Below are 6,437 nucleotides of genomic sequence, written 5' to 3' on the forward strand. Positions count from 1 at the left end.
GAGGCGGACAGCCGGGGCCGGAGAGCACAGCGTGATCGTGGATCGGAGCAAGTCGGGTAGCCGCTACAGGAGAACGGAACGTGGTCATGGATCGGAACAAGTCAGGTAGCCGGGACAGGAGAACGGATTGGGTCGTGGATCGGAACAAGTCGGGTAACCGGGACAAGAGAACGAAGCGTGGTCGGGGATCTGAGGCAAGTCAGGGAACCGAAACGGTCGGCAAGCCAGGATCAAAAGTGCTTGCCTTGCATGAGCTGAACTACTCTGGACAGGTTGAAAAGGAAGACGCGGCCGGTGACAGGTGGCGAGGCGGACATTTCGCTGACGGTCTGACCAAGAGTGACCGGAGAGGAAGCACTTAAATAAGGAGAGGGGTAATAGGTACACGAGCGGCAGCTGGGGCTGAAGGAGTGAGCGTAGGTGAGAGTAATCAGAGGGCAACTGACAGGATCCTGACAGTTTGACCAGAAATAAAAGAGAGGAACATTGGCTTCATTCATAATGTGCTGAAAACTGAGTAAAAAGACATTCTCTGTACTACTGTTACCATAAATTTTGTCATACTGTTTGCTATCATTACAACACTTTGCAGTGACGTCGTAAAGAAAAAGCAAAACATACTAAACATGTGGAAGTGATTACAGCGAACACACCACCTACTGTTGTCTGTTTCACAATATTGTCTTTAGTAGAACTAAATAAAAAGTAAGTGAAAAATAAAATTGGATTTTATCATTGAACTCAATGCGCAAAACTAATTATAATTTTTCGACTCATGAAACCAAACAAAGGAAAGCCTTGGTTTGAACCCTGCAGAGGTCCGTCAGCGGCAAGACCCTCCGGAAAAAAATCCCAATAAAGTCTTATTTTTAATGAAAACCCTAGGGAAGTTATTGTGTCACGCCGGCGTCCTCTGGATTTGAAACATACCGGGGAAGGCAATATGTTGCAATACTGTATGTCTTAACGCTGTGGGGGAACGGAAGAAGAGTTCAGACAGTACATGAGGGAGCAGGACTTGTTGGTCAATGATTGGCCATTGATTCCATTCTTACGAAAAGGACACAAAGACCTGCAGGCTCTCTAAAGAGTCATTGGAGGGCGTGGGGCCAAGAGAGAAACTCCAAAAATATACCAAAACAACTTCCTTCCTACATTACGGCAACCTCCTGTGCCCTACCTACATAACAGTAAACCACCAGTTTACAGAATTCTTAGGATATTTTGTTTTGTTTATCAACAGCATTAGCTCAGGAGGTAGAGCGCTCGTCTTGGGATCAAGAGATCACAGGTTCGATTCACGGCTCCTCCGTGTTATATGTAGAAGTGTCCTTGGTCAAGACACTGACCTAATGCCTAATGCCCTAAAGACCTAATGCCCCCAATAAGCAGGTTGGCGCCTTGCATGGCTGCATGGCCGCTATTGGTGTGTGAGTGTGTGTGTGAATGGGTAAGTGTGAAGCACATTGTAAAGCGCTTTGGGAGGTCTTCATTGACTAGAAAAAGCACCATATAAAAGCAGACATTTACCATTTAACAACAAAATATTTTGCCTGCCATAGTACTTAAGACAAGTTATGTCTTCAACATGTAAGATTCTGGTTTGCTATTGATTTGCTAAAATGTAAAGGAGACAGACTTTTTTTTCCAATTAATACAAATTGAACTGAATATTTTGGGCTTGTGAGAACATACAAAGGTTGTAATAGTTTCACAAGTACACTGATAAAATGGCTGACAATCATTTATATACCATAGGGGTGGATTCTCACAAAACCGAAACTTGAGTCAGAGGAAAATTCCCCAAATCTCAGCTTCCAACCAGTCTTTTTTCCAGACTGTCTGTTTAGTACTTATAGAACTTAATGATTTCTAACTAAAAACGTGTGAAACGCTATAAAGACTGAATAACAACCAAATGAACAGAGAAATATATATACAGATATATATATATATATATATATATATATATATATATATATATATATATATATATATATATATATATATATATATATATATATATATACATATATATATGAATTTTGTAAGTATATCTTTGAATAGATAATTACAATTTATGTGATTAATCATGAAGCGCATTAAAAAACAACTAAATAGGGGAAGGAGGTATATATGACTGAAATAATACAAAGGTTATAATTGAAATTCTCATAGAGTCATTCATCCGTTTATGCACTGATGCATTTTAATATTGCAACATGTGCTGTTGGCTGAACTCCATCCCACAATGCCCCATTTCTCTCTCTTTGTTCAGTTCGGAATCAGATATAAAGAAATGTTCTGGATATGGGTGTCAAGACTTTGGCTGCGTCCCATTCTTCGCACTTTCACTCGCTATGTGCCCTAGTCACTCGGTTTGCGCGTTCACGTGAAAATGGGGTGTGTCCCGATACTCTCAAGACCGAGGCAGAAGTGCCCTCAAACCAAGTCGTAACCACTTCAAGACCGAGGGGGCTCTCGACCTCACTTGGCAGCGAAGTGACTACCCAGAAGGCTTTGCGAATTCTCAATATCAACAAAGATGCCCGAAAAGGAACCACACAAATGTAAGTAGTTTTCCACAACCACGCATGTATTTGCAATAAAATGTATTGAGATATCTTAGTTAGACGTAAATGCAATAGAAAATCGTATTTTCGCGTTAAAACACGAACATTGCAAAATCGCTACTTTACGAAGTGCACTAATCTACCAAGGGAGCTGGCAAAAAAAAACCTTCACGCTACAAACTGTAAAGTAGGATAACTGTGCAGAAAATCACGGTTCAGCCCATCCCTGTTTTTATCTTAAACGAGTCGTGCTTTTCATGTACATGGCCAGTCGCTAAAGGAGCATAGTCAGAATACCGTTCTGGACATAAGCGCTTGTTTACTGCACACAATTTCGGGTGTCGTGTTTTATTTACAATATGATTCTTTCATGTGAGATCAGAATGCATTAGTTTTCATCATGCATTACGAGTAATGTCTCCGAATTTCACGTGGAAATACAGTTGAAACAAACTACTATCACATAGTTCACTGTCTTCTCTGTAAACACATATTAAGTGAACGAATTACCTTCTCAAAATGTTGTCCAAATGTGGAGACAATTCTAAAGCATATGTGATGCTGGCCAATAGAAGGCTCATACAGCCATAAGAATAACATGTCAATTTCATGTCTCACATCAACTAGTTGAGCATCGTATACACAGTTGTTTTTGTACAATACATCAGCATTAAGTAATTCTTGTTTTTTCCACCCAACCTAAAGGCCATTGTAGAACGTCCCGTGGAAGAGCTGGTCACCATCACAGCTACCACGCCATCCACACCACCGGGCACGTCGTTGGCACCTTCTAATCCGGCGCCAAACCCCAAATCACCCAGAAAAAAAGGAAGCACGATACACTCCTTGACTTTTTGAAAGTGGAGTCTGCCGGAGTGAGGAAAAGTCTCGAAGAAACTGTGGCCAAAACTGAGCGGTTCCCGTCCTTTTTGGGAAGCTCGTGGACAAATTTCCAGAACAGTGACATCTCTGCAATGTTTCCCTTTGTTTTATAAAAGGAAAATATTTTTTTTTATTAAGAACTCAATGAAGTTCCAGTTTGTGTTTTCCAGCTTCATGGAAGTATTGGTATATTTTTGTTAAAATTTGTGACACATTATTTATTTACTATTATGTATTTTGGCCCAATGTGAGTTTGTTTTTCTGAAAGTAAAGTATTATTTAAGCTGGAGTGATTTGTAGTTGTTTTCTGTCCAACAGTCACATAGTTCACACGCAGTATCTCACATCATTATGAAATAAACCACCAAGGTGTTACTCAAAATGAAGATGTTTATTGAATAGTAATGCAGAAAAGCACATAATGCAAATGTGGGTCTGACTTAAAGAGCCTAAAATATGGCTTTTGGGCAATTTATTCCATATTAACTGTGGACAATTCTTTGTACGGTGGACCTGGGAACCCTGAAGACCCGTGACACCACACGGTAGGACAGAGCGTGGGCCAGCCAGTACACGTAGATCAGGACCTCCAGCCATGGCCCTGTTCCCTCTTTAGCAGCTCCTGCAGGGCCCACATAACCTTCTTGCTCAACCTTAAGTCCTGAATGAGTTCTGACTCCACATTCAACCATAAGCACAGGATGGGAACATTCCTGTCCAACCTGTCCATGCTTATGGGACAGCCACTCTGGAACACAATAGAAAACAAACATTTTAGACATAAATGTGGGCATAGAAAAGAAAAAGACCGCTTTAACTGTGATGTAAGCATCATGAAAAAATGTTGAAATTGTTTTGGTTTGAACAAATTTATTGACACTAATAACAAAAAAAAACAATCATGACAATCACAACAGCAATCAAGCACATTCACAATATTATATTCCAATATGATGTTATTAACAGCAAACACAATGTGAGGGTTTGAACAACCCTTCTCGAAAATCCTATTTGCAATCAAGCATATTCACAATTTCATTATATGATATCTTTGTTAGTGTCAATAGATCTGTCCAAGCCAAAGTCGATTGTCTTTTTTGGTCTGAACAAATCCCTTGACACCAACAACAGAAAACAACCATGACCAAACAACAGCAATCAAGCACCTTTTTTATATCCAATGACAACTCTTTTGAATTAAATTCCTTATGAACTAAGGTTTTTGGGTCGTACAGGGAAGTTTGGTGACGATATTATGTCAGCTTAAGGGTCAGGTGGACTGTTCTTGTGTTTGTTTACTTTTCGTCATGTCACACATTCAAGACCCCTACTATGTGTCATAAAATGGCATTAAGATACTAATAAGTAGATTGCCATTTATGTCTACACAAACATAGGGTATTATGTGAACGTGCATTGTATGTTTACTCTTACTGTATTTGACCGAACGGGTCATTTTTTTACTGAGTGTACGTACCTTGTAAAGGTGAATCAGCACTACATAGCGCCGAAGCTGTCTTCAGTATAGCACATTTCTCCTCCGTTGATTGGAGACACGGAAAAGATGATGAGCTTTCAGGCAATCGGTAATAACACAGCTGTAGCGGGCATTTTTAACGTTGCACGAAATCTCCAACTGACACACTACTGAACACGCCTCAGGTTGAGACTCGAGTTGTTTACATGTGACGTAGGCCTATACGTCACTAAGGTCTACAGCCAATTAATATTACCGCCATCTCCTGGACAGGGGTGGAACCTTGCAAGTCTTGTCCAAACCTTTTCCACTTTGCACTCGACTCGATGAGGGCACTCCTCTATCGAGGGACCTCACTGGAGGGTTCTCGGGGCCGAGTGAGAGAAATGGGATTGGGCCTTTCACTCATGATAAAAGGAGAAGCAAAAACACGATAACAATGAAGACAAAGATAATAAAGACATGGTATCTGAAGAATGCTATGGCCATAAGCAATCGACAATTGGGACTATTATCAGGAAAAAGGAGGTGATTAAAGAAATCTTCTAAGGGTATGGCATTTGTCGCAGGTGGGACCTTTAAAAGGAGTTTTAATATTAATCCACCCTCTGCATCCAACCACTAACACTATGGTATCAGCTCTAGTCACATCACATCAAAGGTAAATACAATTTCAAGTATATCTATCTATATAAATCATATTTACTATAGGTAGTACTTACTATGGACTATTTTGTTACTATAGTTTAATATTTATCTACAATTTTGGCGTTTTTACCTGTGGTCCTAGGGGTTGAAAGGCCTAAGCAAATTACCATAGAATTCTAGGCTCCTCCCTACAACAATTTAATTTTGCGATACCCACCTCAAAAGGGATTAATTTCATATCCCGGGAGTCTACTGTACATACAATAGCTGTTCTTCTAACAACCAAGAAGTGCAACTTACAACCAATCTAGCTCCCTATCTCTAACGGGCCTCAATACAGACTACATACCACCTACCCACCAACCAGCTCAAACCCTGCCCTGCTTTCAATATCCATGTGACTTTTCTGATCTCAACCCTAAAGAGTATGACTTTCTCATTTAAAAACAAAAGCCCAAAAAAAGCATTCACACGTGAGCCGCGACCATCAGAGGAAACAGCTGCCTGTCGGAAGAGGCGGGACTGGCAAGATAACCCAGGTCCTCTCAGCCAGGAAGCATTGAGAGGAGCCTCAGGAAGCGGAGCTCGGGGGCCAATGTGCATAAACGTACGTATAAAAATAAACAGCGCTCAGGTGCAAAAACACAATGAAATCGCCGCTGTGCCTATTTTCTTTCTTTTTTATGAGCCGGTCGAGGTGTTTTGGCTGCGAGTCGGTGCAAAAAGTACAGGGCCCGTGGTCGCATGATAGCGTGCGGGGTTTTAATGTGGCATTCATCAATCAGTCAGCGTTGGCTCTGCTGTGCGCCCACAAAACTTGGGAGTGAATCTCTATAAAACTCTTACCCCGGGCTAGA

General features: G+C 40.9%; 2 long non-coding RNA genes across 2 annotated transcripts; one reads left to right on the top strand and one right to left on the bottom strand.

Annotated features, from left to right (window-relative positions):
• The first annotated feature begins 2,327 nt into the window (after positions 1–2,327).
• Positions 2,328–3,744, top strand: LOC148355670 (uncharacterized). Its single transcript, XR_015852289.1, has 2 exons — positions 2,328–2,570; positions 3,279–3,744. It is a non-coding gene; the product is annotated as an uncharacterized LOC148355670 (long non-coding RNA).
• Positions 3,745–3,827: 83 nt separating this feature from the next.
• Positions 3,828–5,325, bottom strand: LOC148355671 (uncharacterized). Its single transcript, XR_015852288.1, has 2 exons — positions 4,933–5,325; positions 3,828–4,203 (listed from the first exon to the last, which is right to left on the bottom strand). It is a non-coding gene; the product is annotated as an uncharacterized LOC148355671 (long non-coding RNA).
• Positions 5,326–6,437: the final 1,112 nt, after the last annotated feature.

This window comes from Urocampus carinirostris, chromosome 12 (genome assembly GCF_059441175.1).
Source record: "Urocampus carinirostris isolate Australia breed hairy pipefish chromosome 12, RoL_Ucar_1.0, whole genome shotgun sequence".
Taxonomy (NCBI): domain Eukaryota; kingdom Metazoa; phylum Chordata; class Actinopteri; order Syngnathiformes; family Syngnathidae; genus Urocampus; species Urocampus carinirostris.